Source organism: Carassius gibelio, chromosome A10, assembly GCF_023724105.1.
Source record: "Carassius gibelio isolate Cgi1373 ecotype wild population from Czech Republic chromosome A10, carGib1.2-hapl.c, whole genome shotgun sequence".
NCBI lineage: Eukaryota > Metazoa > Chordata > Actinopteri > Cypriniformes > Cyprinidae > Carassius > Carassius gibelio.
The window spans coordinates 15,614,255-15,629,981 of record NC_068380.1 but is presented as its reverse complement, the minus strand read 5'-3'; the positions used below and the strand labels follow the sequence as shown (position 1 = coordinate 15,629,981).

At 37.2% G+C, this 15,727-nt stretch overlaps 1 protein-coding gene across 2 annotated transcripts in view; it reads right to left on the bottom strand.

The window, feature by feature from the left end:
• The window catches only part of LOC128021332 (leucine-rich repeat transmembrane neuronal protein 4-like), a 109,618-nt gene that overhangs the window by 87,666 nt on the left and 6,225 nt on the right, over positions 1–15,727 (bottom strand). The gene's annotated exons all lie outside the window — the stretch shown is intronic.

The window sequence follows — 15,727 nt, the reverse complement described above, 5'->3', positions numbered from 1 at the left end:
TTTTATATTTATATTTTCATTGTCTGGCTATCTGGGACTTCGGTATGGAGTTAAAGGTTGAAATTATAACTTTTTTGCTAGTATTCTATCACATTGTGAGTTTATATTTGCACCTTTTGTTGTTTTCTCGTGGTAACTGATAGAGCGTTTGGACACGAAAGCGCTGCTACGTGACGTCAGACTTAACAAGCGAATAGACATAATTTAGTCGCCCAGAGTAAAATTTAGTCACATATGCAGGTAATTTACTCGCAATGTAGAGGGTTTTTTTGACGGGTCAGGGTGAATACCTTTAAATTGACACTGGTTTTACGTAAATGAAACGGTAAAATGCTTGTGAAGTGATGGTGATGTTGTTTATGTATTTATGTCCTCATTGAGACGGCAGATGCTGAAATTACTGCAAGCATCATGCGCTTAACATTTACAGATATTGGTCCATACGAAGATTTGATTTGATTTGTTTATGCTAACTTTGACAAATTCCGTGACTGTCGATGTTAAAATGTAAGTTTAATTTTCATGACTAGATTTTGAGATTCCACCCATGTTTTCTGCTTCGCGGAAATAATAGCGCTGTATGCGTCGAGAATCGGGATGACTAGGTAATCGGCACCACCGGTACTTAAAGAAACCTGGTACTGTGGCATTTTCCTTTTTTTAGTACAGACTTGGTACCGAAGTACAGGGTCTTTTGACAACACTAGTCCAAAGACCAAGCTGTCTCCCAATTGCCTCTTGAAAAAAGGCTCCAAATACAGGGCTTGTCTCTATCTTTCTCTTGCTCAATGTAGGGGAGCCATTGATAGGCGCCAGAGCAGATGGGGATTGACAGACTTCCTAGGCAGAAAGCTAATTGAAGGAGACTGGGGATGCCTTTGGCGGCACTCAAATGCCTGCAATGATGGGGAAATCAATGAAAGTGTCCAATGTACTACCTCCAACAAAATTCAAGGAACTTTTTGGAAATTTTTGCATAAGTGTTTTTTCTAGTTGTGGCCCCAGAAATAAAACCTAACCCAGACAGTCTCTCTGACATTTTCCTAATAGTTTCCTATATTCAGAAGTATGTAGCACAAGCAGACTATGTGATGCTGAATGGACCAACAGCAATTCCCTCCTTACCTCTTAAAACATTGTGCAATCACTCTAATCTACTCCAGGATTTCAATCCCCCACTCTTCATTATCTTTTAACAATCTACCGTAGTTTAGGTATCATGAAGTAACAATGAAGAATATTTATTTTAATGCACTACTGATCATTAATTCATGTACAAATGCACTCACCTTGAAATGTTACAAATAAAATAAGCAACATTAATTAAAGCTGTATGAGCACTGTTAATTGTTATTTAATTAAATCTAATGCATCAATTTACCTGTTTATAATTATGACAATTTTAGCCACAAAATATCACCTTTCTGCATATGTTTGACATATTTGCAATCTTAGAGTGCCATTTGCGATCTTTAAGTGAGAGAGAACATCTTTGCCCAATCATTCAAAAAATTAAAAATTAAAAAATGCTCCTCACTTCAGGCAAAATTATGAACTCCCTGTTTTGTGCACACTCTCAACAAGAACTCCAAAGTGATTCTTGTTGTTGGAAAGCATTGTATGAGAAGTAGCTGCAATGTTGGGAAAAATGAAAAATAAAAACTCTAGTGACACCACAGTGCCTCTGTAACCTTGAGCCATAATGATATCCACCTATAAATAACAGATTTCAGTACATCATCTATTTGCCATGTGTAAGTCAGTTACTGTCAGAAACTGTTACAGGTCAAACAACTGACTAGTCGTTGGCAATTGATGTGTTGTGTGACACAACAGCACAGCCAGCATAGCTTCCATTTTACAGATGGCGGAGACAGACGACCAAGAGCAGAACCTTCAGATCTAAAGTGGGAAAGGATGGCACAAGCTTGAATAAATGAATGAATGATGCATTTATATTGCCATGTGGCTTGAAAGTCCACCAAACAGATTCTTCAAGTTGTGTGACAGAACTATATCTGTGACTCATTTACATTTCATTTGCTGCAGATAGATACTGTGTGCCTGATCGCAGTGTCCAAGATCAAGGATTGAATTTTATTTTTTAATTTTTATACCATGGACCCAACATGTGATAAACAGTTATACATCTTTAACTTGGTTCGTGTCTTGCACTACATAAAAGGAGACCCACATTTATTTGGTAAGAAATTAGTTTTTTTTTAAACATAGGCTAAGCCTGAGGCACATTTCAGCCAGATGCTCAAGAGACTGTGATGAGAAAGTACTTATATTTTTATGATTTTTTAAAGTATTTTTAAAAACTCTTGGGGGTGTCTTCTACTATGAATGCTGAAGAAATTCAACATCCATAGGGTGGCACAGTGTTGATCATGACTTGTTTCTCCCCTAGCCTTTTGATGTCAGATAGGTTGTCAAACCATTGATAGCTGCCTCTTGATTTCAGGCAGATAAAATGCATCTGAATTGTAAATTAAACAAAGGAAAACTCAATGACGCACACAAAATGAGTCACATACGTAGGACACTAAGCAAATATGATACAAAATTCATCGGCTGGAAGAAGGAGAGGTTGCCGGACAAAATTTTTACCACTATTGTGTGTTTGCATTGCCATGACGACCAGAACTGGCAGAGCCAACACTATTGTTTTGAGATTATTTGGCCTACATTGTAATGCGTATGTTTTTCTGCCATTCTGATCTATTTATATTGCTCTTATTAATCTCTATTTTCTTGTTGACTCAAGTACATACAGATACATCTAATCTTACACAGCTTCTTGTTTTAATACCTTAATAATTGGCATTAAATATTCTCTAAAAAAAAAAATTCCCCCCTAAAGTTGTGTGTTGTACCTAAGCTAAAGCTAATTAAAGAAAGAAAATATTTACTTTCTCTCAAGTTGACAGTGCAATCTTTTTTTCTGCCCACAATAAAGATGAACAAACTTGAAGATAACTATGACAACAATCTTTTCGTTATCTTTCTCTCAAATTTCCATCCAGTGCTTCCTTTGCGGACCCACTTTGAAAACTCAAATTGTGACCATTTACACATGCAAGCATACACAAGACATAAAGCTCACAAAATACGACTTCCTCATAAAGCACAAGTCCTTGTTGCCTCTTTTTTCCTCCTCTCGAAAAATATCATCTCACTCTGAGAGCAAGGGAGAGTAGTGGGTGGTTTGGGTAGCATCTGACTTATCTGACACAGCCAGAGATAGCCCGAAGGGTGCTATGCTAAAGAGGCATATCCAAAAATTGGTGCTTGAATCAAGCAATGCAGTGGGAGGTGATAGCACCCTCGCTTTAAACTAAAACAAAGCTTACCTATTTAGGAAGAAAACACCTCAGCGCAGGTCTTATTTGGGAACACGGTACGGCAAGAGTGCAAACAACAGTGATTATGTGCGAAAGAATGCAAGATGAAAATCAAACAGAGAGCATCTTGTATGGCCCCATGAGGAAACAGAGATGTAGGAGCTAGCATGCAGGGGTACCTCTATGATAGAGGAGGGGTGTGTTAGTTTCACAGATGGAAAGAGTGGTGGATTCTTGTCTTGAGGATGTGAGGGGCATAGGCAAAGTAAATCATAAGTGGATCATTTCATTTGGGACACAGACGCCCAAATCCCAGGCACCAGTGTTGAAAAGAGTGTTTACCACTCTGCCTCTCCTCGATGGAGGTATTAAGGAGCCCCACTTTATAAAATAGGCCATCTGTACAGTGCCAGACACTTCACTAAAAAAGAGCCAGAGCCAGTTTAGATCACCACCAATCTAAAAATTCACATCTGAAGATTCTCTGCTTTTCAGAGGTGCAGCAAAAATAATCACCTAGTACATTTTGCATGAAAACACTAGAGGGGGTTCTAGAGAGGCTCAATGGTATGTGTATTGTTCCTCAATTAATGACTGCTGTGGTACCCTTGAGCAAGGCACTTAACAACTATAAGTTCCAGGTGTGCTGCAATATAGATAAAATGATGCTTCGGCACTCAAGTTGCATCCAAAAGCTTAGGCAGCTGACTTTTTGCCTCATTGTCCTGGCAATGCAGGCAGTTGCGTTAGTGTATGAAGTTTCCTTACAAAACTAGATTTCTGACAGCATAATAGTTTAATGATCTACAACTGATCAGAGAGAGCTTTGATGATAACTTAGTGAATAATTATTAATTAATTGTAAAATAAAGTTGGTCAGAAACATACATTTGCAAACAAACTAACCACCAATCACAATTTTCAGATGCCATATTTCTTATTAGCTCAACTGGCATGGAATGGAATGCACAAGATGGTGGGACATCAAGGGTAGGGAAGGATACAGCCTCCGAAGGCAGTATTTTTCAGCTTCCGGATGCAGCCAAAGTGTTAACATTTTGTAAGTAGTATCCTGGTTTCAGTATTAAAATTTAGAGACATCACCCTAAATATAATGAAGATGTTAAAAGCTAGGCCTTCTCGAGAAAATAATGGTTTAGAGCGCAACAGCTAATGAAAATAAAATTCTAAATTGCATCGGGGGCCAAAGGATTGCAAGTGCCAGCGAAACTGTACATCAGCTTGGCACTATACTTTGAATAGTTCACAATGAGACCCGTGAGACCTTCAAGACACTGAGCCCCAGTCACAGGGAATAGTCATTACCTGCAAAACCACACTTGGTTATTTCACCCTTCTGACAGGAGGCAGGCTTTAGTCCCAGGGCCCAGGTAAGTGCATGCTCCCAAAAGGCCTTGGCGGCAGACAAGACATCGCAGACATTGAAATGATGCATGAAGGATTATATGGCCGCCAAACAACACTTCCAGTGATGGGTTAGACATGTCATCCTCCCACTCTGTCCAGTGACAATGTTTTTTGACCTCATTGCCACTGAGATTGCTCTATGAGCACTTCTCTCGACAACAAAGCTGCCCTAGTTTTTCTCAGAATAAGCATTCCTCATGAACTTCTCTTGCAAGTATCTTTCCTAAGAAATGCACAAGATGAACCCCAAAGGCCAATTAAAATTGTAGATGTCATTGCACCTGGTACAACCTAGAGGTGAACCAATAATTGTTTTTGCTGATTAATTTGTACTGATAAAAGCTTATAAAACTCTCAGATATTGGCAAAAATAAATAAAATAAAATAAAAGCTGATAGTGTTTTTTTATTCTGTTAGTAAAAAATGAAATGCAGTTAAACAATGACATAAGGGTTTTGTGTGTCTTAACATGTCTTCATTGAAATCATATTGATATATTTGTTCTCACTCTACTGCATGTTTTTACTATTTTAAACGATTAATCAGAGTTAAAAAAAACTGAACAGGAACATTATTATGGAGTATATAGACATATGCCCTGAAAGCACATACATTGCATCTAGAACTTGATATAAAATGATGCAATACATAATACGATACGATATACAGAGAAAAAAAAAAAGTATAAATATGATACCAATTCAAATCTATAATAGTCGATGAATTACTGTTCACATGTGTTAAACAACAATATTTACTTTACAGTGTTAATATTATATGTGACCCCATGTAATTTTTTTTATTTTATTTACATTTATACATAATTTGAAAGCTTATAAATAAGCTTTCCATTGATGTATGGTTTATTAAGATCTGACAATATTTGGCCGAGATAGAACTCTATGAAAGAAAAAGAAAAAGAAATACTGAAAAAATCATTTGAAATTGTCCAAATTCATTCTTAGCAATGCATATTAATACTCAAAAATAAATGTTTTATATTTTTGCGGTAGGAAATGTACAAAATATCTTTATGGAACATGATCTTTACTTAATATCCTTATAATTTTTGGCATAAAAGAAAAATCTATAATTTTGACGGTAACACTTTAGAATAAGGTTCCATTAGTTAATGTTAGTTAACTACTTTCGTTAACATGAACTAAGCAAGAACAATCCTTCTACAGCATTTATAAGTCTTAGTTCATGTTAATTTCAACATTTACTAATGCATTATTTAAATCAAAAGTTGTGCTTGTTAACATTAGTTAATGCACTGTGAATTACCATGAACTAACAATGAATAACTGTATTTTCATTAACTAACATTAACGAAGATGAATAAATACAGTAATAAATGTATTATTCATTGTTTGTTCATGTTAATTAATACATTAACTAACATTAACTAATGGAACCTTATTCTAAAGTGTTACCATTTTGACTATAAACTACATAATTTAAAATAAGATTATTATTTTTTTAATTACACTTTAATTATGAGCATTTCTAATATTCAATATAGGATGAAGTTCCTGCAAAAAACTGAATACTCACAAATATATCCCCTTGTCAAGCTGTCCGTCAAAAACCTTTCTAACCTTTGGGGTATGAATTTCTAAAACATGACTTAAAAGGTCAATTCCCACATCACCTCTCCTTCCACAATGAAGGCTCTACCATCCTTGTTTCATTTCCTCAACCTTCCTGAATCTGCCCTCTCTAAAGATAAAACAGAACAGCTCACGATAAACGAACAAAAGAGAAATGTGGCGACTGCCCTGGTCGTGACGGAGATGAGAAGACCTTGATACGCAACTAGACCTTCTTAAAAAGAGAAGGGGAAAAAGAAAGCCAATAGAGACAATTATCACACAGTGGGGCATTGGCTGCAAAAGTAGATGGGTTCTGCTTCATATAATTATCATCATCTATTAGAACTTATTTTTCAATTGTCCCACAGCTGGTAGGCTAAAGGTCTTAAACGACTGCTCCTCAAAAGAAAGTTATAATACCGGTTTGGAATGACATGAAGGCGAGTAAAAGATGACACGATTTACATTTTTGGGGTGAACTATCCATCCAAGCACAATGAAACTCTGCCTGACAAAAGACAGAACTGCCATTTAAGCTGACAACACCCTTTCTTTACGTACGTATGCACTATCTAGAGCCTTGACATTTGAGGTTCTGCTAATTCTACCCTTGCGTTGCCCCACTATAATCTTAATCAGCGCTATTCTTCCGCTCAAAACTGAGCTTCTGAACAAAAAACATGCTTTAGCCCACCATGCACCATGTACTCGAGAGGTGAGAGCCTCATGTGTGCCTACTGGGCCAAATGCCTGCTCAAGCCATGACATGATCCTAATCGACATGAGCACACGGGAGGCCTCCAGCCCAGTGCCGGGGGCCAGACACGGAACACAATGACCAGCTCTCCCATTCTGGCATCTCCGAGCACCTTACAAACAATGCCCGGTCAGGAAAACAAGCCCTCGATATCAGTCCACAGCTGTGCATTTGTCTCTCTCTCTCCATCTGTCAGAGACACACCACGCAGGCTTATACACCTACGCCATCGCCTCTTCTGCCCTCCTCGACGGAAAGAGCTTGTTTATCACACCGAAGCATATTGCCGATGTCCTCGCAAGGCGAAGGGAGAGAGAAAGAGACAGGAAGATAGAGAGACGGACACAAGAAAAGGGAACGAAAGAAAAACAGAACAAATAGAGGTTGTGAAAAAGATGTATGGAGTGAACGCATTGGAAAGCACATAATGGAGGGGACAGAGGCTAATTGAGGAAGGCTGGATTAATTAGGCTTTCAGTCTGCCTGCCTCTCATTTTCCCACTGTGTTTCCTGCCAGAGCCACACCCTCCATCCCCTCATAAAATACGACACATTGTTGTTGGATGGATTTTAAAGATCTAGCTTTTGGAGTGTAGATAGGTCTGTAATTTCCAGTGGGAATGTAACTTGTTTCGCTGTGTAGGCAAATACAAGGTAAGGTTGGGTGGAATGATGGTATATAATGTGTGAGGTGTGAAATGTGATAAACGCACTTCATCGCTTATACTACAAACTATTCACAACATAATTAAAAACCTGACGCCGCATCTGAGCCAGCAGGTTTAGTGTATCGCTCCATGAGCCATTTTTTTTTTTTTTATATATATATATATATATATATAGTATTTTATATAGAAATAAATAATTCAATATGAAATACCTTAATAACTAAAACCATTAAAGTTCAGTAAAGTATGAAAAATGTACATTCATTTTCAGATTTGCTAAAATTTTGATTTAACAGGGCTAAAGATAAATCTTATACCAAATACAAAAACAGAGAAAATTGATATATCCAACTGAATATCTAATATTGATATACAAATATATAATTAACCAATTAGGCACAAATTCACAGCATCATTCATTCAAGTATTTCATCAATATACACACAAAATCACTGCTCTATAAAATGTCTCAAACCATGATCCAATCTAAAAAATAAAATAATAATAATAAAATAATATAAAATTAAATAATGACAAGACAACAAAAGTTGCAGCGATTATAAATATATTTTATTCTTTGGGATTAAACTTACTGTAAACTTACAGTACAGAGCCAATTAAATACAGACACTGCATAGCTAATAGCTTAAAGATCTTTCAACTGTTGACATTAACTATGAATCAGCAAAGTGTACTAAAGTCTGTTTTTCATAACACTGCATTACAAGAGGCCATCTGGGACATAAAACAACCCTTTTTCTCAAAATCCCAAATGCACCCCACCCTAAACACCTTAAAAAAAACACTCTCTTTTCCTAATGGCACTGTTTTCATGAGGGGCCACTTTTGCAGCGAGAGTCCTCATTGGTTCTGTTCCTCCTCCCGGCTCTATGGAGCAAATGATGAGGACTATTCAGCCCTGTTCACAAAAATTACAGGCACTGATGGGCATAAATATTTATCAGGAGCCAAAGCTTTTACAAGCTGAAGATACTGGGGCAAAAATCAGAAGGGTAGGAGAAAAAGTACAGCTAGCCGTTACATGATGATTGACGTCAAGTCTTGCTTTCAGAAAGTAATTTTGCAGGGGGAGGCTGGAATGCCCTTGTGCCAGGCTGTGGGCTCAAGTTTATGGTAATCCTAATAAATTATAATGTACTCTGCAGACATTAAAAAGCATGATTGGTGCTTAATAAAATGTGCTCTGACTCACAGGTCACAGTGAGGCGGATGCGTTCTTCTAGATTCTTTCTCATCACATCTCTCATTTATTTTACTCTCATTTAGTTTATTGCCTTTTTCTGCTAGACACATCCAGCAATGTTCATTTGCAATAGGAAAGAGTGGGGTAAGCTGTGGCACTTTATATTTAAACTGTCCTCTAGTCAAAGAGATGCTAATAATGCTCCTGATTGTATTTCAGGATGTGTGCTATCAACTGAAATCAGAAGAACGCATCTATAATAGAAACAGATACAGAAATCTGACTTCTTAAAAAAGTGGTCCAGTGACAACCTCAAATAAAAATAATAAGAGAGATTAAAAATAATAATAATAATAATTAATAAATAAAAGTAAAATATAAAAATGGACTGTGATGAGTGGGGTGGGGCCAAGAGCCGTGGGAATGGAGCGAGCCCGGTGGAGTAATTAAAATTGAGCGACACCTACAGTGCACCACTCACCGGTCTCAAGTCCCACAGAGGAGTTCCAGAAAGATAAAAGGAAGAGTAACGACAGTGAAGAACGAGAAAGGACCAGGCCTGAATTTTATTTTGTGTTTTGGTTCTGTTTGTGAGCGATCGTCCGTGAGGGGATGTCGCGCTGTTTTGTGTTTATTTTGTTTTTAAAGTTTTATTTGAATGTTTACCATTTCCCACCTCATTCTTCCTGACCTATGAACCAGTCATGTTACATGTACTTTGATAATTATATTTATAAATTCACCTTTTTTTCCCCTCATGATTACAAACAGCTCTTTATGTTATACCCTTTTCAAATATATGATCACTACTGACACACCATTTAGGTGATCATTATTTCTTTTCTTTTTTTTTCTTTCTTTTTTTTTTTAAATTGATATTTTATGTCTTTAATGGGAAAAGCCAGTAGAGAGTGGACAGGAAACCTTTTGTTGCAGATGGGGAGAGGGATCGGCAAAGGACATTGAGGCAGGGTTTGAACCTTGGTCACAGTACTAACCACAAGGATATCATTGCTGACTTTTGTTTGTCACGTTTAATGCTGAACTGAAAAACAACATTTTTGTTCTTGACTCGGTTTACTGAAAAAAATAAAATAAGTTTTCCTTTTTGATCAATGAGCACAATGAACTTAAATATAAGTGCATTTGTGTCTACATCACCTTCCCCTTTCTAGTTTAATACAGTTTTCTAGTTTTTAATTAATGCGCCCATTCTGAACTGCTAGCCAGAATTGTGATCAAAACATTAATCTCCAGAAGGCACTTTTGTCTGTTTGGGGGGATTAGTCCATTTTCATTATTTTCTGGGGTCAAAGGTACTGTTCAAAACCAATTTGTTAACTAAAATTTGTTGAGTCTAATGATGATTAATGCCCTTGTTGTATGCATTCCACTTTTACATGAGGCAAAGTTCTGTTTCTTTTTTTCAACAAAAGCAATTAGTGCAATTTTAAATCCACGAAACACATCGCAGGCTGACAGGTTAAGCTTTTAATGCAAATGTGACAGCAACATAATGTACAATATGACAAAATGTGATGGTACTGGCCTAATTGCTCACAACTAAAAATAATTAATATTGAATGAGGTGGCTTCAAAAGCATGCTTGGTTTCAGAGCCTCCATGACTAACACATATACACACGATAACCCCAATGGGCCTGGCCGTATGCTGCCCTCATTCCTGCACTTATGTGAGTATTTTATGTTTTATGAGAACATGTAATGAGGTATAAGTCACAGTGTAAAGATAACTGATGCGTTTTGTGACATCTTCCAACAACTTAGGGCTGGACCAGAATAGTCGATTATTTGAATATTCGTTCGGTGGGTTGGTATTTATATATAAACCTAGCTGCTTTTATCCACCATGTTAATCAGTAATTTTACACATGATCAAAAGCGTGCACTTAATTTGCTTGGAAAAAAATGTGCTAATACGACAGTCATAAAAAAAACTTACAGTAGCCCAGCCTAATAATAATTTGTCTATATTAAAAGTATTGCTCTTAAGAGACCTGTGTGTTTTGTATCAGTCGTGCAGTGTCCGTTCTCAGAGCATATAAGCCCTTCCCGCATGAGGCACGTCGCTTCTGCCTCATGCTGTTCTGTAGTTTATTAAAGGTTTATTAATTCTGAACATGTTGTGTGTCCATATTGCACCAAAATGCAACACTGAACTCCATTAGGTCCGCAGCAACACACACACCATGGGTGAAGTCAATTGGATGAATGGTTCTCAACATAATAAAATGCAAACAGACAGATAGACACACAGATATTTCTGCCTTTATTAGAGAGAATAATATGTTCAGTCCCCTCCCTCCAAATCTACAGAAGCTTTGAAGCTCAAAAAATGGTATTCAGACCATAAAAACTACCATAAAAAATATTGGAATTGCAAGACTATTGCAACCTATTGTCAAACTGTGTGTGTTTTTAGCACATTTGTGTAATTTTTATGTAAATTTTATTAATCAAAATTACTTAATCACGACTACCATAGCATGGAAAACAACTGTACAGTTCCAATCTGCTATAGCATGATGACTGTTCAGTAAAAGAAAGTTCATCACCAATGGATTGAAGGTGCACTTCATTCACAGTTGAGTTAAGTTCTGATGATAAAGACCCTAGGTTGATCTAAATCGATTAGTGTAGGTGTAGCAAGACCTTATAATAAGATCTTGGCATTATATTTTACAATGAAAGATTGGCAAATCACATGTCAGGTTAACAGAGAAACACTTTCAAGGAGAGGTCAGAGGACAGTCCTTCTTGGCTGTTTCTCACACACCTTTATGCCGTTTGTGATTCGACAAGAAGAGATGTAAGGCATGAGGAGAACACTGGTTTTCAAGACAGGAGCAATCTGAACTGTGTGTTTGAATCTAGTCTTTTGGCTTGATGTGAAAAGTCCGTAAATCAGGTGCGCGTGTGGAATACCAAATCACAGGAGAGAGAATAGAACTCATCAATCATAGGTGACGTGCGCTTTGCTGCACGGGAGGGAAGCCAAACCACTTTAGTGTTGATGCAGCAATGCTGTGGTATGGAAGTCACAGTGGAAAAAAACAAGGCAAACAATTCAGAATTATAGACTATTAATGGAAAACATTATGAAAACAGGTCAAATAAGTGCACTTGATGTGAGGCCTTTTGATGATTTTGGACTTGACAGGTTCATCCTAAACTTTAGGTAATAGTAAGCAAGGTCTGAGCAAATAATTGCATATTAAAGTTGCTTCACAAAAAAAGAAGACTTTTTTACTATAGTATAATGAGAAATTATAAAATACTTTGGAATAACCATTAATGGACAAATATATTTTACTGCCAGACGGTGAAGTTACATTATCTGCCAGCAAGGGCTTATGAGGTCAGGCTAACAAACCAAACTCAACCCTTTGGTAAAGCAATAGGTGAACTCTGTGAGACAAATTGTTTTCTTCTTTCAGTTGTTCTTTTTGTACTGACTAGAGCAATCATCACAATGGCAAAAGGGACACATTCTGTGCAAGAGACTTGGGGATTTACGCGTAATAATGAAACAAGTTTTATTTTCCGTGAATTGGGGAATTCACAAGAGAAAAACATGCCAATCTGCTGGACTCTGATGTGCACCTCTGATATCTCAAAAGTTGCTTTGAGGACACAGATTAGAGAAGGGTCAGGGGCCCATGTGCAGAGGTCATCATCGCTGTCAGGATGTCATTCTTTGTGATCCCTTTGCATTCTGACCCACCTTTTTAGTCTTCTCTTCCTGTGACCTGATTTGGCCTTTTGTTTACCTGTCTAGCATCATGCCAATTGGCCTGCTAACATGTCTTCCTGATTTTCTTATTTCACTCAGGTCTATCTTGCTTGCCACCAGCATACACACCCAATAATCGCTCTGCCAGAAGCCGTGTCTGCCTCTAATGACACCTTACTGCACCACTGACAGGTTTCTTAGCCCAAAGGAGTAAAGGTAGCCCCTAACCCCTGGGAAAAGCATGAACATATGTAAATATAGCCAAGTATACAAACCACACACAAAACCAGCTCCTTAAAAAGTGGCAATTGACCCCAGCTGTCAACACATGCTTGTCATAGGAGTCCTGAGTGACACACTGAGAAAAATTTTTTTTTGTAAATTGGAACTACAGAATATGTAGAAAGATGTTTCAAGGGGGAAGGATGAATGTGAAGCAAAGATAAGAGTCTAAAAACACAGGTATGCAGTCATAGACATAGAAGAAGTGAAAAAAGAGCCCTTGGAAGATAAAGTGGGGGTGTTATTAAAGACATTCTCATAGCCCCAGGAAGATCACGAGGAAAATAAAAAAAAGAAAATATAAAAAAATTGTAGTGTTTTTCACATTAACTGAGCAAGGATCAAATGGTGCTAAAAAGCACCAATGAGTGTATAGGAGTCAGGATTAGAAGAATGGTTAGGATGTTTTTTTTTTAATTAACCAGATGTGTTTAAAGTTCCCCATGGACAAAACAATTTCATTTTGGTTTTGGGAGTATTGATTGTGCATATGTTAAAGAGGACAAATAAATAATTGTGACACAGCAGCTTACTGACAAAGTGTGTTATCCTGTGATTACTGCAACTAAAATGTTCAAAGAATCATAAAAATCTATTTGAGATAAAAGAAAAAGCAAGAGCCTGCAATGACAGATCATATTAAATGATCCTTAATATTCTATTACCTTCAAGTAGATGCCTCACAGACAGAAGAAGGTATTGCAGGTAGACTTGTTAATGCAAAAATTCAATGTGAAATACCACAGCCTAAATTACAACTGCTCCTAAAAGAAAAAAATCAACTGAATTAACATGACTTGTCAAATACACACAAAAAATGTGTGGTGGGCCGCATTGGCGTAGCCAGGGGAGGGGCCATGGGGGCACTGGCCCCTCATTGAAAACTGATTGGCCCCCCAGTGTGCCCCCACCCTTTTACTTGTCTGTCACTCACAAATTCAAATCTTTCAGTTTAGTAAATAACTCATGATTGTGTCGCGATGCTTCTCAACGAGGACCAAGAATAGCGAGCTGCTGTTTTCCAACAAAAAAAAAGCACACGATAAGTTGATCTATTTTATATAGCTTATGTTTTTCGATTAGCCAGTTGTTGCAGTGCAAGAAGTGTTTGGTACTAAGGTTAACGTCTTTCAGGTTCGATGACGATGTTATCTCCTAGAGCAGACCAAATGCTAATAATTATATTTACTATGCTCCTCTGATGCTGAATGTAAAAGGGTTTTACTCACTGATCTATATCAGTGGTTTTACTGCGTTACGATTTACTTTTTTTTCGGCCGAACGCACCGATATAGGCAACAACGCAATTTAAAGCAATGGTTTAAAAAAGTATAATTGCAATTCTAATAAAGTCATTATTGAATCATGCAGTCGATTAGCGACTCTTTTTCACTTAAGTGAGGTGACGAAACAAATCGTATGATGTTTATCTAACGCCCCACACTTGAGACTTTTTTTTACAGTCTATGGGTGAGACACATGCAAAAACATCGTTTTTTTTACTGGTCAATTTTGAGATTTGGGGCTGTTTGTCTTCAATAACATGTCTTCTTTCAGACTTTTGGAAAAAAAAAGTCCAAAATACACATATAGGTCTTTATTTTACTACATCTTTAGTCTATTTGCGTCTGTAGATTTCTCATAAATTCAGTTGGTGTTTTAAATCACCATGGTGCTCCGCGATTGCTGTCTGCACCCTGGAAATCTCTCTCTCTCTAAAATGAATTGTATATAATTTCTATAACTTGATGTTTACTTGCTATACAATATATTGTAGTTTTCTTGAATTTTGTCAAAGTAAATAAAATGAATCTCAAATTCGGCGTGTACTGTGTTTTCACAGAAGTTATTGACAAAACGTCATTTGATGACACCCAGAAACATTCTCAAATAAAAAACAAGTGAGCTTTGAACAAGTAGCTATCTAACAAAGTATGGATATATGATATTTTTAAATCAATATGCTAAAGATTAATTAGCCTTGACATAAGTAGATTTTGTTTATTTATCAATGCAAATTTACTGCAACTGCTGCTATGCAAATTGAATGGGATGTGGATAATAAACAAAAACAATTTATTATATTAAATTTATGCCCCACAGTTGAAAAAATCCTAGAATCGCCCCTGGTGGGCCGTTATCTCCGTTAACGTGCTGGGTTAACGCGAGACTCTTATCGGGCGATAAAAAAAATATCGCCGTTAATCTATTCTCAAAGTTGGGTTGGGAGCTGGGTCTATACTAAGCAAGCTATGATGACTTTCACCTTGATATTTCATATAACCGACTGGCTGAGACCAGCCTAACGGACAGCGACACTGAACCGAGCTCTCTTCTGCGAAGCTCTCCTCAAAGTCCCTCCTGCACCGGAACGAACAAATACAAATCGCAGTTTGAAACAAACAACAAGATGTGAAAGAGCCCGATTCAGTACTCGCTGTGTTCTGGTGTTCAGGGCTCACGCAGAGAAAGGCGTCTCGAGACGCTAAAAACAAGCGTTTTCAAGTGTTTTGATCAAAACACTTGAACATCGAATTTGCTTATTTTTGCTCTAGTGCCGACAAATACATACGAAATATGTCAAAATATCCACTTTGGAAATTATGCTTTAAAAAACTGTCCGTTATTTCTTAAGTGAAAGTAAACAGTTGAGGAAAAAAATGGGATGTGTATTATATTGGATGCGTTCATCT